At 46.1% G+C, this 16,418-nt stretch overlaps 1 pseudogene; it reads right to left on the reverse strand.

Moving 5' to 3' along the window:
* Nucleotides 1-282: 282 nt before the first annotated feature.
* LOC124503876 (60S ribosomal protein L10-like) lies at nt 283-1,284 on the reverse strand (annotated as a pseudogene).
* Between the last annotated feature and the right edge of the window lie 15,134 nt (nt 1,285-16,418).

The following is a 16,418-nucleotide window of genomic DNA, read 5'->3' on the forward strand; positions in this document are numbered from 1 at the left end:
TTATTTTTAACGTTTATTTATTTTAGAGAGAGACAGAGACAGAGAGTGAGTGGGGGGAGAGGCAGAGAGAGAGGGAGACACAGAATCTGAGGCAGGATCCCGACTCTGAGCCGTCAGCACAGAGCCCGATGGGGGGTTTGATGACCTCGCTGAACTAAGCCACCCAGGCACCCCTAAAAAAAATTTTTTTTTATTTATTATTTTTTTTTTTATATGAAGTTTATTGACAAATTGGTTTCCATACAACACCCAAAAAAATTTTTTTTTAGAGAGGAAGCAGGATTCATCGGTGGGCATGAATAGGGAGGGGTAGTGCTGAGGTTCTCATGAGTGCAGAGCCCACCATTTGTCCAAGGGGCCACGATCAGGGATCTATCTGACCCCACAGCCGTCTGCGATGAGTCGCTTTTCAGTCACCATGTCTTCAAATTCGTCGGCATTAAACTCGGGAATGCCCCACTTCTTGGAAACGTGGATCTTCAGACGGCCAGGGAACTTGAACTGGGCCCTACGTAGGGCCTCAGTCACATGCTCCTTGTTTTGCAACTTGGTACGGATGGACACGATGACTTACTTGGCCAGTGTGGACCCCGGCCACTGTGCCCTGGGGCTTTCCAAGGCACTGTGTCCCTGTCCGGAGCCTGTCAGCTCCAGCACAGAAACGTCTTGTGGATACGGATGACGTGGAAGGGGTGGAGCCGACCCCCCATGTGAAAACCATCTTTGCCACAGCCTTTCACCGTGTACTTGTTGGCACAAATGCGGGCAGCCTCCAGGGCTTCAGAGGGGAGCTGCTCATATTCATCTGACACCACGTGGCCACATGGCGGGAGCTCGTCCCCTTTTGCCTTCTTATGCCCCAGGTCAAAGATGCGGATCTTAGCATCAGGGACACCTCTGCAGAAGCGAGACTTCTTTAGGAATAAACATGCCAATATTAATATAGATTCTTATTTTTCTATTTTAATCCCTAAGATAGCATACTATCATACTGTTCGGCAATTTCCTTCTTTCGTGTAACAATGGATCTTGACAGTCTTTCCACGTCACTCCTGAGAAAACGACCATGTTCTTTTTAAGAACATAATTGCATAGTGTTTCACTGTATGTTAGGCATGGTGTATTTTTGAGCTCTGGCGTGTCTGAGAATAAGCTTCTTTTCCCCTCATACATGTAAAATCCTTGGGTCCCAGGGTATTCCTCCTTAAAACCTTGCAGATGCTGTGGTCAACACCAGGCTGATGTTTGTTTCTTTGTTGGTATCTCCATTTTTTCTACCTGCATCCTATCTTTTTCCTCAAAGTTTACGTACTTTAATGGGATGTCTTTAGATCTTTTGTTGATTCTATTCCGAAGACAGTAAGCTCTTTTATCTGCATATTTTTAAATCTCCGGATAATTTTATTCTCACATAACTTCAATTATTAGGTCTAATTCACATGTTCTGCTCTCCTCTTCAGAAATACTAATCATATTTATACTAGCACATCATACTAGGGTTTGGGGGGGTCCTATTTCAGAAAACCAGATTATCAATGGCTTAAATAAAATAGAGGTTTATTTTGTTCACATAAAGAAAAGTCCAGGGATAAGCAGTTGCTAGTCTTGGTTCGGTATTTTAAGGATGTTGGAATCTAAAGCCCTGATTCCCTCGGCCTTTTCCCTCATGGTCAAAATATAGCTGCTCCAGCACCAGCCATCACATCCCTGATCCAGTGAGAAGAAAGGTGAAAGAAGCCAGGAGGAGGAAAGTATGGTACCTGTATCAGGAAACCAAGGGGCCCCTGACAGGCTCAAAGAGTATGTGACTCTTGATCTTGGGGCTGTGAGTTTGAGTCTCACCTTGGGTGTTGAGATTACTTTCAAAAAAAAAAAAAAAAAACTTAAAAAAAAAAAAAAAGCAAAACTGTCCCAGCAAACTTCAGCAGAGTTTAGCTTACTATCTCCTGGGCAGAACTGTGTCACAAATCCACATTTGAAGAATGTTTTTTTTTTTAATTTTTTTCATATTTATTTTTCTTTTGGGGGGGAGGGGCAGAGAGCAAGGGAGACACAGAATCTGAAGCAGGCTGCAGGCTTCAGGCTCCAAGCTGTCAGCACAGAGCCTGATGCGGGGCTCGAACTCATGAACCCCAAGATCATGACCTGAGCCAAAGTCAGACGCTTAACTGACTGAGCCACCCAGGTGCCCCTGGTGAGTGTTTTTTTAATGCCACCTCCAACAAAACTAGGATTATGTCAGTACAGGAAAGGAGAGCGTGGATAGTTCTATTGTGTCTCTGGCAGAACTATGTGTTCTCCGGCTTCTAATCCTTTGCAGCTATCATTTTCTCGGATCTTTTTCCCTCCCTTCTAGGTGAACTTTTAAAGGACATTCTCCAAAATGGATTTTAATTCTGTTCTTGGATTTTAGTTTTCCTGTAATATTTTCTGATCTCATTCATCTTTCCCCTTCTAACTTATCCTACTCTCTTTTCATCTTGGTTTTTTTCTGTGTGACTTTTTTTTTTTTTAATTTTTAATGTTTATTTATTTTTGAGAGAGAGAGAGACAGAGCATGAGTTAGGGGGAGAGGTACAGAGAGAGGGAGACACAGAATCGGAAGCAGGCTCCAGGCTCTGAGCTGTCAGCACAGAGCCCGACGTGGGGCTCGAACTCACAGACTGCGAGTCGGCCGCTTAACCAACTGAGCCACGCAGGCGCCCCTCTCTGTGTGACTTTTTGCTTGCTTCTCACAGAAGCCGGAGTTTCTCCATGTCATGTTATAGTGGACACTTCTGTGGAATGCCTGCTCAGCCCATCGCCCTCCCCTCCCCTTGAGGAATAGGCTTCGGGGCATTAGGAGGACCATTTTGATACTATGTTATCCTGCGTCCTTGGACCGAGCTGAGTGGACCAATGGCAGTCAATTGACTCATCCTATCAGATTAGATGATCTCCCCCTGGGAGTACAAAACTGGAATTTAAAAGGACTATTTTAATCTGGTTGGAAATAGATGTTATTTCAGGAGTATGAGGCAGGCATCCAGTGGGATGCTGGTAGACGTTTAACAGCCAACTCTTTGTGAAAAATAAATGAGTATATATATAACAAAGCTTACTGATGTATACCATATAATTTATATATAATAAAATATATAATACTCTATTGCAAATCCCACATAGCCAATTGATTCTAATGGAGAGCTTTCACTCTCCATGATTTTTGCTGAATTCTTGTATTTGTAGCAAAACTTTAGTCATAATTGTTGGATGAGGATAATTCCAACATGAATGTTATGAACATAAATTCTCATTTATGTTATCTTAGGAAGGCAAAAATAAAACAACAAAGACCTATTTCAAAACTTTTCTTGTTAGTGATAGAAGGACTTCTTTGTTGCAAAGGGTAATAGTTTTGGAACATTTGCTCAAATTTTTGTGCTATTCCCAATGCAAAGGCTATGGTGCATTAAAAAAATTTTTTTTAATGTTTATTTATTTTTTGAGAGAGAGATTGATAGAGTGAGCAGGTGAGGAGCAGAGAGAGAGAGAAGGAGACACAGAATCCGAAGCAGGCTCCAGGCTCCGAGCTGCCAGCACAGAGCCGGATGCGGGGCTCGAACCCACAAACCGTGAGATCATGACCTGAGCTGAAGTTGGAAGCTCAACCGACTGAGCCACCCGGGCGCCCCTATATAATTTAATTTTTTTTTTTATAAATTTTTTTTAACGTTTATTTATTTTTTTTTTTAAATTTTTTTTTTCAACATTTATTTATTTTTGGGACAGAGAGAGACAGAGCATGAACGGGGGAGGGGCAGAGAGAGAGGGAGACACAGAATCAGAAACAGGCTCCAGGCTCTGAGCCATCAGCCCAGAGCCCGACGCGGGGCTCGAACTCACGCACCGCGAGATCGTGACCTGGCTGAAGTCGGACGCTTAACCGACTGCGCCACCCAGGCGCCCCAACGTTTATTTATTTTTGAGACGAGAGAGACAGAGCATGAACGGGGGAGGGGGCAGAGAGAGGGAGACACAGAATCCGAAACAGGCTCCAGGCTCTGAGCTGTCAGCACAGAGCCCGACACGGGGCTCCAACTCACAGACCGCGAGATCATGACCTGAGCCGAAGTCGGCTGCTTAACCGACTGAGCCACCCAGGTGCCCCTATATAATTTAATTTTTAATAACAGGCATGCCTAACAGCCAGTCTACAAAATTCCTGCAAATAACAATGGGCTTTCAAGAGTCTATAAGAACCAGCTCCAGTGCACGGCTGCAGCCAAGCTCTGCGACAGGCCTAGGAAGCAGAGGAGGCCAGTGGGCAGAACCAGAGGGAGAGAGGAAGGGGTGGCGGGAGGAAGGGAAAGAGAAGGAGGAAGAGAAGAATGAGAACAAAGCAAGAATACAAAGAAAGGCAAAGAAGAGAGTGGTTGGGGGACCATGACGTGCATTCCTGACTTGTCCACCTGCTTGGTTCCAGTCACTCCTTCAGCCTCGTGCAATTCTGCATTTCTATATTATAAAGATGTACTTCATATCCTTATCACAAATTCTTCTTTTTCCTTGTGTTTTTTTTTTTTACACTTTATTAAGACCAAGTTGGTAAATCCAAACCAGCTTAAGATTAATACTTGCTGTTCATGCGGGACATCTGGGTGGCTCAGTCAGTTAAGCGTCCGACTTGGGCTCAGGTCATGATCTCACATTTCATGAGTTCAAGCCCCGCATCCGGCTCTGTGCTGGCAGCTCAGAGCCTGGAGCCTGCTTCGGATTCTGGGTCTCCCTCTTTTCTGCCCCTCCCCTGATCGTGCTCTGTTTCTCTCTCTCTCTCTCTCTCCCTCAAAGATAAATAAACATTAAAAAAAGAAAAAACCTTGCTGTTCATACACTGAATTCTATGTTGAGGACTTTTAGGATACAATGACAAAAGATAAAATATTTATATCAATTAACATTTAGAGTCACAGTGCTAGCCACCCGACGTGTAAACTTCCCCAAATGTCTTTGACCCAAAGTTCTATAGGACATGTATAGTGCTTCACCATAACACTGGTGCTTCCTCGTCATGTGCCTGCTTGATATTGAACTATGGAATTGTTTGTAAACGTAGCATTTAACTAAGCTTCTCTGTTTACGAATTCTTCTTGATTTCAACTGAAGTACAGAGGTGTGTGGGAGGGCAACGTAGAGTGAGGTTGAGTTTTCTGGTTTGTCGTTTACATATGTTTTGCAGTTGTGTTTAATGATGGTTATAATGTGGGTTACACTTGATTTTAGTCAAAATTATTTACAAATTGCATTGTCAAAATTCCAGCCTTTCCTTTGAAGGAGCTGTCAGTTTCACGTGAAAAGATAACAATGGTGAGGAGGTTTTGTTCTCAAGTGAGACATTAGATCAAAGATCACGCAAGTGGGGGAGAAGGGCAAAGGGAGAGAGGGAGGCGGAGGGGGGAGAGGGAGGTGGGGGGGGGAGAGAGAGAGAGAGAGAGAGAGAGAGAGGGAGAATCTCAAGCAGGCTCCATGTTCAGCACGGAGGCGATGCGGGACTTTATTCCACAATCCGGGGATCACGACCTGAGCTGATATTAAGAGTTGGACACTTAACCAAATGAGCCACCCAGGTGCCCCAAGTGAAAGATGATTGAATGGACCCCCATGTATGTATCATCTACCTTCAACAATTACTAACTCCTGGTCCATTTTGCTTCATATACAGACTCTTCTCCCACTGGATTACTGTAAAGGAAATGCCAGACATAACGTCATTTTCATCCACAAATAAGGAAATTTAAAAAAAAAAAGTATTCCCAGTCTTAATTTAGTTTATGCGATCGCACTTAATATTAGTGCCAAATTTTTTCAAGTTCTATTTATTTTTTAGTGGTCTTTACACCCAACGTGGGGCTTAAACTCACAACCCCGAGATCGAGTTACTTGCTCCGCCCACTGAGCCAGCCAGGTGTCCTCAGTATAATAATCTTAAGCTTCCTCTATTGAGAAATCCTGGGGGCCCTCGGTGGTCACGAATGAATCAAGCCAGATGCCCAGGAAAGACCCCTTTCCTCCTTTAAGCTGTTTTAAGTTCGCAAGCACAACAATGTGTAACACAATTGCAGTTTTCTTTGTGTGGTGTGCCCAGTTTCCAGCCACGCTTCTGCTGAGTCCCCCAAAGCCATTCCTTTTCCTCGGTTTTATTTTTCTTTGGCCCCGCGGTTTTTCCTTTTTACCACTTGGAACACCAGGTTCAGAGTAGATCCCAGGAATCTGTGTTTTTAAGAATCATCGGGGTAAACCTTGCATCCGGTACATTTGAAAAAGACCAAGGTGGGAGATCCTTGGACCACACAGAGGCCTCCCCGCTCCACCAGCCCGTGGAGGGACTCTCAAGGATTTCTCTCTGTGTCACCCTCTAGGCCACCAGCGGAGCCTCTCAGCTCTCCCTTTGAAACACGCTCAAGAGTCAGATCCCTCCTCACCAAATCCACGGCTACCACACCTCAGTGGAGACAACCATCTTCTGTCCTCTGGATTATTGCAGGAGCCCCCTGATGGGTGCCCCTCACCACCATTGCTTTCCTATAGTCTATTCTATTCTCCACACAACAGCCATACTGGGTCCTTGAAAAGAATCAGATACCATCTCTCTCCTGTTCAAAACCCTCTGTTATGGACTGAATTGCGTCCCTTCAAAATTCCTGTGTTGAAGCCCTAACCACCCCCCCCCCCAGTGCCTCAGAATGTGACTGTATTTGGAGACAGGGTCTTTAAGACATAATTAAGTTAAAATTTGGTCATTAGGGCGGGCCCTAATCCAATTATGACTGGTGTCCTTAGAAGAGGGGATCCGGACATGACACTCACAGAGGGAGGACCACGTGAAGTCACAGAGAGAAGACAGACGCCCACCTGCAAGCCAAGGAGAGAGGCCTTGGGAGGAACCCACCCGTCCGCCCCTTGATCTCAGACTTCCAGCCCCCATGTGAGAAAAGACATTTTTGTTGTTTAAGCTCCCTCATCCGCGGTACTTGGTTATGGTACCTGTAGCAAACTAATACACCATTGGAGAATGACTCCTGATCCCACCTCGAGAAAAAGCCAAAATTCGTACTCAAACCTACCAAGCCCTAAATGATAAATGTACCAGATTAGGTGCCCACCGTTACCGCAAGTTGGAAGGCTGAGGAATTGCCATTGTTACATGAAAATGGGATCAACATGGTTACTGCTGCCGCAGGAAAAATCCAGAGTAGGAAGGAAAATTAGTCATCAAAAAGTATTAACCTTGGGTGCCTGGGTGGCTCAGTCGGTTAAGGTCTCAGGTCAAGATCTTGTGGTTCGTGAGTTCGAGCCCTGCACTGGGCTCTCTGCTGTCAGCACAGAGCCTGCTTCGGATCCTCTGTCTCCCTCTCTCTCTGCCCCTCTCCCACTTGCTCTCTCTCTCTCTCAAAACTAAATAAGCATTTAGGGGCACCTGGGTGGCTCAGTCGGTTAAGCCTCTGACTTTGGCTCAGGTCATGATCTCACGGTTCACGGGTTCAAGCCCCACATTGGGCTCTGTGCTGTCAGCTCAGAGCCTGGAGCCCGCTTTGGATTCTCTGTCTTCCCCTCTCTCTGCCTCTCCCCTGCTCACACACACACTCTCTCTCTCCCTCAAAAGGAAGTAAACCTCAAACAATTTTAAAAAAAATTAAAAGTAAATAAATACATATTAACCTTCACGGTGGTCACATAAATTAACGTCTCATCTCAGAACGCTTAGCCAACTCTGCCTCCTCACCTTTCTGGTCCGCTCTTCAATGGAGATGTTAGGGACAATCCCTTGGCCCTTTGTAGACCCGGCAGGACCACACAAATCGCCCTTCGTCGTCCGAACTGGGTATTGACGGTGGGTGAAGGACTGAAACGCAGCGACAGGCCATTGCTCATTGGAACGGAAGGACCGTCCATCTGTAGCCCGGCTGCACTGTTCCGAGTGCCGAGATGTTCCAACTGAGGCACGTAGGCTGGGAGAGCCGGCTGGCTCCTGTCTGGGGCGGACAGCTGATACTCCACCCAGGAAATGAACTGCCTCTCCTAATTGGCGCTGCTGCTCTTCATGAGGAGGGGGAAGGCAGATTTAAATGACCTGCTTCGGGCAGGGAGGTGGGGCAGGAAAGGAGAGACGGTTTGGGCGAAGAGCTTAAATGAAGACGGAGAGAATGTTGCAGGTGCCATCTGGGTCCCGCTTACCTGCTGATTAGGTTGCTTGGGCGGCCAAGACCCGGTGGCTTCGTGGACAGAAAATGTGTTTTCTCACCGTTTTGGAGGCTGGGACGTCCGACATCAAGGTGTCAGCAGGACTGGTTCCTTCTGAGGTCTTTTCCCCTTGGTTTGCAGATGGTAGCCTTGTCTCTGTGCACGTGCACATCCCTGGTGTCTCTCTGTGGGTCCTAATCTCCTCTTGGACACCGGTCAGACTGGATTAGGGTCCACCCTAATCGGCTTCCTTTTAATTTAATCACCTCTGGAAAGGCCCTGTGTCTAAATACAGCCACATTCCGAGGGCCTGCGGGTTAGTGCTTCAGCATATGAATTTGGGGGTGGAATACAACTCAGCCCCTAACACCTGCCTGGGGCAACCCTCTCCCCGCTGTTGAGTGCTTGTTGCTAGTGACTTTCAGCTGTCCCCTTCTCCAGAGACTTGTTCTGGGCCAGCCAGGGTTCCCTTACCCGAGTGGTTCCTCTTAGACTATAGTGTAAAAGGCTGGCCCTCTTGCCTCAAGGTGAGACCAACGCATTGGGGCTATCTGCTATGGAGCTGTCTTTGGGGTCACGGTAAGGCCAGATTCCACATGAAACCACAGCCTCCTTAGCTTCTTCCTCTGCACCATTATGCTTCCCTCACTCCTCTCCCTCTGGGAGCACTTCCCCAGTGAGTCACAGACACCTGGATCCCTGCCTCAGGCTCTGCTGCCAGGGGACCCGATTGAAGGCAGTGTTATCTTAGATCTTCTTTAGAACTACTCCAGTTTTAACCCTAGAATCTAAGAATGGAAAATGGAAGTTTCTGTCACTGCATTTTGTCTTCTCCATCTTTGAAAGGGCCCTTGAATCTGTCCCCTCCTCTTCATTCCTTCAACCACTATCCTAACTCAGGGCATCATCACCTCTTGCCTAGACAATAGCTCACAACAAGGCTCCCTGCCTCAATTTCTCCACATTTTCTTCAGAGTGCCTTTCGGTAAAACTATTAGGATTAACTTTGATGTGGCTTAAAACCTTTTAATACCTACCCAGCTGCTCCTGATAACACCCTCCGGCACTCACCCTTCTCTGCCTGCAGCAGACAGTCCATATTCCTTAGCATGGCCTTCAAGGCCCTTTCCAGCAGGCCCCTCCTCACGTTTCCAGTCCCCAGGTGGGGTGTTAACTCATGTGGCCTGCATAAGGCAGTCTAAGAAGTGCAGGTGTAGACAGCCTCTGCTAGTCGTTGGATGAAGGATGTATGTCCTCCCTAGTCCAGAGGCACACGTCAAGGCTCTGTCCTTCGTCCTTCCCAAGCACTTATCTGTGCACGACAGGAGAACAGGGGGACAGGCTGCTCTGATCTGCCGACAGTAAGAATCCCAGAGGGGCAGCGGAAACACTGGATCGCAGAATCAGGACACGAACACGCTGAGAAGTCGAAGTGAAGGACTGACTCTAACCATTAGTCTAAATAAGATTTGATCAAGACAAGAGAGTTCATAGGAGTATATTTGAGAATAGGGCCTTGGGCAGCGTGGCCTACGGTACCTGTTCCGGAGCATTATCCCTTTGCCCCACAGAAGGGTTCCATTCCAGATGAGTTTGGGAAACACAACCATGCTTTTCCCTCCTGTTATAAAGTCAGTTAAACCACCAGAAAATACAGAGGCTCTGAGATGCCATAGGAGCCCTTTCTCTTTGTTTAATCTACCAGTCCTCAAACAGGCCCCTTTCTGTATATCATCTATTAATACCCACTGAATTGGTGTTCCATGGAACCCGGTGTGAGAAACTCTGGTGTGGGGTTTCCTTTCCTTTCCTTTCCTCTCTCAACATGTGTGGTGGGGTGGGTGACAGAAGGGCAGGCATCTGAATAGCTAAAGAAGACCCCAGAAGAGGAAAAAGACTCTGGGGGAATCCCCTCCCTCCACAGGTATCACCAGGTCACTGCTATCAAATTTTTACCGGAGCATCCGCGAAAAGAGGAACCAAAATGTCTTTGAGAGGGACCAGAGACCGGTTCAGAGACAGGTGGATTAGTTTCAGAAAAGTGAAAAGTAAAAAGTCAGACAAGCTGTGTCCTCGGATCCCTAGGCAATAGAACTACAAATTAATAAGAAGAATTTAACCCAAAATGGGTTAACGTGAAACATTTTACAAAAGCTTTCTAAATGAGTCTTGGTTTCAAAAGGAAGTTGAAAAAACAAATTACATACTATTCAGAAATAACCACTAATTAGAGAGCTACATGTCAGAACCTGGGCGATGTGGCTAAAGCAGTGCTTAGGACAATGCATACCCACAGGTGCATTGATAACAAAACAAGAAAGACGGATGATATTAGGTGAGCAAAGTTTCCAACCCAAGAAGCCGGCAGGCGAAGAGCAAAATCAATCCAAAGGAAGTAGAAGCAGAAATCATTAAAGATAAAAGCAGAAATAAATAAAAGAAAAACAAATTAAACACAATAGTACATTTGATCAATCAAAGCCGATGGTAATTCACTGAAAGAAGAACAATAGACATTTTTTTTTTAAAAGAACATTCAGGGGCGCCTGGGTGGCTCAGTCGGTTGGGCGTCCGACTTCGGCTCAGGTCACGATCTCACAGCTCGTGAGTTCGAGCCCCGCGTCGGGCTCTGTGCTGACAGCTCAGAGCCTGGAGCCTGTTTCAGATTCTGTGTCTCCCTCTCCTCTGACCCTCCCCCGTTCATGCTCTGTCTCTCTCTGTCTCAAAAATAAGTAAACGTTAAAAAAAAAAAAAAAAGAGTCTGACTTCGGCTCAGGTCATGATCTCACAGTTCGTGGGTTCGAGCCCCACATCGGGCTCTGTGCTACCAGCGCGGGGTCTGCTTTGGATTCTCCGTCCCCCTCTCTCCCTGCCCCTCCCTGCCTGCACTTCTCTCTGTCTCTCTCAAAATAAATAAATAAACTTTAAAAAGAAAAAAAGAACATTCACTCTTTTTTTTTTATTAAGTTTATTTTTTTAATTTTTTTCCACAGAGATAGAGAGCAAACAGGGGAGGGACAGAGAGAGAGGGAGACAGAATCCCAAGCAGGCTCCGTGCCCGCAGTGCAGAGCCTGATGCGGCCCTCGAACTCATGAACCTGGAGATCATGACCTGAGCCAAAATCAAGAGTCCGACGCTTAACCGACTGAGCCACCCTGATGCCCCTAAAATAGACATTTTTGGAAAGTGCTATCAAAGAAAAAAAGGAGGCAGTAAGTATAAGAACAACAAAGCATAGATATTTGAACAGATAGAAAATATCAGGTACAATTTGTAGCAATAAATTTGAAAATTGAGACACAAGCTATGATTTTTGTGAGGGAAATATAAATATCCAGGAGACATATGCAAAGATGGAAAATATTATAGGAAAGCAGGTTTGATTTCATCATATGCAATGACTTCCTAACAAATTGGAATGGTCCGTGAATGATATCACCTATGCTTCTAGGCAGGGAGTATCATAGGCCCAGATGCTGGTTGACCAGTTGTCAGGAGCAATGAAGTTGGTGCCGTCAAGGGGGACTGGAAAGAGAGAATTCTCCGTTTCTTTGGTTTCCGTGATCCACCTCCCTTAGCTGTTTGTTGTTTTTGCCAATGGCCCTGGCTATGGGTAGCAAAGTTGCTCCGACAATCTCATAGGGACTAGTAGGCAGCAGAGAGGCGGTGGGTATGATCAGGAGGCCAGAGCAGAGGCCCCTCACTACTACCAGCCTCCCAGGTTCCCAGGATACATGTAGGGATGCTTCTGGAATAATTCGGTTAAAGTCAGGTCAGGGCCCATCTAATGACTGCACTCTGGGGCAGGGCTCTGACACGAAGGGCAGGAAGTGACCAGCCCACAGAATGGACCATAAAGGCTGTGACTCACTGGTGGTCATGGGACGCAGGTCATGCCCCCAGTAGGCCAGATACCACAACTATGGGTCCCATTGTGGAGATGGGCAGTCCCGGCATGGGAGGTAGGCTGCAGTGGCGATGTCCATGCCTGTGAGCACCAGAGAAGCAGGAACTGCCCTGAGCAAGGGGGAGAGGGACCGCCACGCAGTGGAAGGAGCCCGCAAAGTGTCACAGTTTTGGCCTCTGCCCTCACCCCTTGTTCGGTTCTGCCCACACACCCACACTGACCCAGACTGGGAAACATCACAGCCTTGCCCAGTCATGGTCAAACCAGCCATGGCCAGCAAACCAAGGAGGTGACGCATCATTGTCACACTGGCAGGCCTCCTGGACTGGGCTGGGACTGGCCAGCCAAGTCCCGGGTACTGGCCTTGGGCCATTTTGCCAGCCAGGCAGGGTGGAGTCACTCTCCCTTGAAGGACACTGCCTTCCCTGATGGAGGATGTGAAATGTTTCTCTGTCCTCCTAGAGTTTTGAAGGCATCTGAGAAGGGGCAAGACTGGGGAGCAGAGAAAGGAACATTTCTTTGTAAACAAAATCTGTCAAAACCCCAAACATACCCGAAGAACCTTCTTCCGGTGTTAGTCACACCTGTGATTCCCAGAATTTATGCCTGAATGTTTCTGGGATCAGACAGAACCTCCCCACTCAGGTCAGCTCGCAGACATGTGCGTGCTCATCTCCCCCACTGACTTCTTTATATCCCCACCACCACCCCCTCCCCAGCCGGGTCCCCAGCTACCAACCCGTCCAGATCTGAGCCCCTATTTACAGGCGCTGGGTGTTCCCATTGACCTAAAATGAAGCTACTGTTTCAGCTGGTCTTGGCTTGAGTTCCAACAAAAGTACATTCTGGCTACGGGGAGTTTGGAAATGATTCCAGGAGGAGGTGGGGAAGTGATACAGAGAAGGAAGGAAATCCGAGGAAGAGAAGCCAGAAGAAGTTGTCTCGATCACCCGGAAATGCCACCGGTGAGGAAGCACAGTCCACCCACTCCGCCACAGTCTTGTCCCAGGTGAGCCGAGGGCTATGGCAGGTGGCGGGTGGTGTTCACACAGCACCGTGATTCCACTCGTCCAGATGGAAATGCAAAGCAGTATTTCATTACTGAGTGGGAGAAAACTCAACAAATATTTGCGTAAGAGGATTTTTGCTCACCCTGGGCGAATAGCCCGGCAGGTTTTGTTGGTTGGCTGGGATTGGGGGTAGTGGTTGCTCTGGAGCAAATGTGGCAGAGAAAAAGAAAACAGGCTTCTCAGAAGATGTTGGGGATTTTTAAATTTGTGTTTGTTTTTCTTTGTTTGCTAGGAGCCGGCAATGCCCTGTTTCTAGGTGAATGACAATGGGATGGTTGTCAGGAGGTACTCAAAAGTCAGGTGATCACGTATCTGTAGAAGCCCCAGAAATGACAGTAAAACTTTGAAGTGGGAATGTATTTGACTCCGGCCATTAGGGAATGCCTTGGCTCAGGAAATACGCATCACTGGGCTACATGTGGCTTTAATGCAGGGCTGGGGAAGTGAGAATACAGAAATACACTGATAGAAACGGGTGTGGAGAGGGGGGAGCTGGAGAAAGACGGGGAATTAACGTACATATAAGGATATACAGATCTTTAATTACAGTGATACATATAACAAGGTGAACGTAGACACCAATATGTGCGCTTAGAGAAAGATATACAGAGGTATACAAAGAGGTTCACATATATAGAGGAGAGTTTATTTACCTGTGTGTGGTGAGATAGCTCCTGGATGTTTTCCCTTTCTGCTTATCTACTATAATCTGCTTTTCCAGAGTGGACTTGCATCATTTGTCCAAAAAGAAGGTTTAAAAAAAAAAAAAAAGATTGAAGATATAGAAAAAGTACAAAACAGCTCGTAGGAAAGGCTTCAGACTGGCGGACACTTTGAATTAATCTCCTATCTAGTTAGTGTTGAGGCAAATAGAGGACTTTCTGCATCACGGAGGAGGGAATATTGGTTACCCCGAAAAAAAAAGAGAAGTTATGTCCATGGTCCCAAACAGCTAATAACATACCTTGCTATGTTTCTGTCTGTGAAATAGTGGACTCCTGAAAAGCGGCAGTCTTCGACGAATGTCCAGTTTGCAATCCAGCTTTTCTAGGAGGACAGGAGCAATTCTTTGTGGGTATTCCTGATCCCAACAGCTTTCTACATGCACGTTGCTCTCAACGTCTGTGGCACATTTAAATAAATCAAACGAACAGGTCCATAATTAAATGGACTCATTTGATTATAAACAACTTCTCATCCTTTGAGAGAGGATTTGAAATATGAAGCATCAAAAGTTATCACTAACCATAAGTGGGGACTAAGATAGTTTAGAAAAGGCATTGTATTTGTTTGTTGCTGTGTAAAAATTATCATAAACTTAGCAGCTTAAAACCACATCTATGTAGGGGTGCCTGGCTGGCTCAGTCAGTAGAGCGTGTGACTCTTGATCTGGGGGGTTGTGAGTTCAAGCCCCACGTTGGGGGTAGAGTTTACTTTAAAAACAAAACAAAACAAAACAACACCTATTTATTATCTCACACTTCTGTACATCAGACATCCAGGCAGGCCTGGCTGGGTCTTTATTTATTTATTTATTTATTTATTTAAAAGTATTTTTGTTTATTTATTTGCTTATTTATTTATTTAGAGAGAGCACGAGCAGGGGAAAGGCAGCGAGGGAGGGAGGGGGGGGGGAGGGAGGGAGAGAGAGAGAATCCCAAGCAGGCTCCACAGTGTCAGCACAGAGCCCGACGCAGGGCTTGAACTCACGAACCGTGAGATCATGACCTGAGCCAAAACCAAGAGACTGATGCTCAACCGACTGAGCCACCCACGCACCCCATTGGCTGGGTCTCCTGCTCAGGGTCTCACAAGGTTGAAATCAAAGCCTGGGTAGGGATACATTCCTCTCTGGATGCTCTCCTGGGACGGAATCCACTTCCAAACTCCTTTAGGTACCGGCAAAATTCAGTTCCTTCCTGCTGCAGGACTGAGGACCCCGTTCCTCATTGGCCGTCGATGGGGGGGCCTCTCTCTCGGTTCCTTAATGCTGCCCACATACCTTCCCAGGTGGTTCTCCCAATCTTCAACCCAGGAATGACATATCAATTCATTCTCATGCTCCGAATCTCTTTTTCTTCTGCCTTCTGCTGCTGCTTTGTAAAAGACTCATTGTGATTAGATCAGCCCTACCCAGATAACCTCTGTGTGTTAACATCTGTGGATTGGGAACTTAAACTACAATTGCAAAATCCCTTGACAGCAGGGTCGAGGTTATTTGATTGACTAACTAGGGGATGAGAATGTGGAGTGGAGATGTGGAGTGGAGAGAATCCCATCTTTAGAATTCTGCCTACTGTAGGCATAAAATGGACCATGTAGGCATAAAGAGGGACCATATGCCCCACTTAAAAAATAACTCAAAGTGTTATTTTCAGCATATACAGAACTTATTAAGATAATGTTAAGTGGTATTAAAAATTTTTTTTTAATTTTTTTTTTCAATGTTTATTTATTTTTGCGACAGAGAGAGACAGAGCATGAACGGGCGAGGGGCAGAGAGAGAGGGAGACACAGAATCTGAAACAGGCTCCAGGCTCTGAGCCATCAGCCCAGAGCCCGACGCGGGGCTCGAACTCACGGACCGTGAGATCGTGACCTGGCTGAAGTCGGACGCTTAACCGACTGCGCCACCCAGACGCCCCGGTATTAAAATTTAAAATAATGTATGTTATGGGGCTCCTGGGTGATTCAGTCCCATTGGGCGTCTGACTCTTGATTTCTGCTCAGGTCACGATCTCACAGTTTTCCTGAGTTCAAGCCCCACAACAGGTTCTGCGCACGACCACAGGGAGCCTGCTTGGAATTCTCCCTCTCTCCCTCTCTCTCTGCCCCTCCCTGGCTCGAGCTCTATCTTTCTCAAAATAAATAAATAAATAAATAAATAATTTAAAAATGTACATGATAATTATAATTTAAATATTAATATAAATTACAAATATTGTGTATCATTTAAGTATTAATTATCATTTTAAGTAAGGTATTTGTCTGCCGTTAGTTCAGCAGATACATTTTTTTTAAAGAGCTTAAGAAAGCGTTGTATATGGATGAACAAAATGTGATATATACGTACGATGGATATTATGCAGCCTTAAAACGGAAGGACGTTCTGACACCTGTTGCAACGTGTTATAACACCTGAGGACAGTGTGCTAAGCGAAATAAGCCAGTCACAGAAAGACAAATATTGTTTGGTTCCTCTAATATGAAGTACTAGAGG

Source organism: Lynx rufus, unplaced genomic scaffold (genome assembly GCF_022079265.1).
Source record: "Lynx rufus isolate CCGP_SWC_20201006 ecotype Redwood Valley unplaced genomic scaffold, mLynRuf1.p SCAF_8, whole genome shotgun sequence".
NCBI lineage: Eukaryota > Metazoa > Chordata > Mammalia > Carnivora > Felidae > Lynx > Lynx rufus.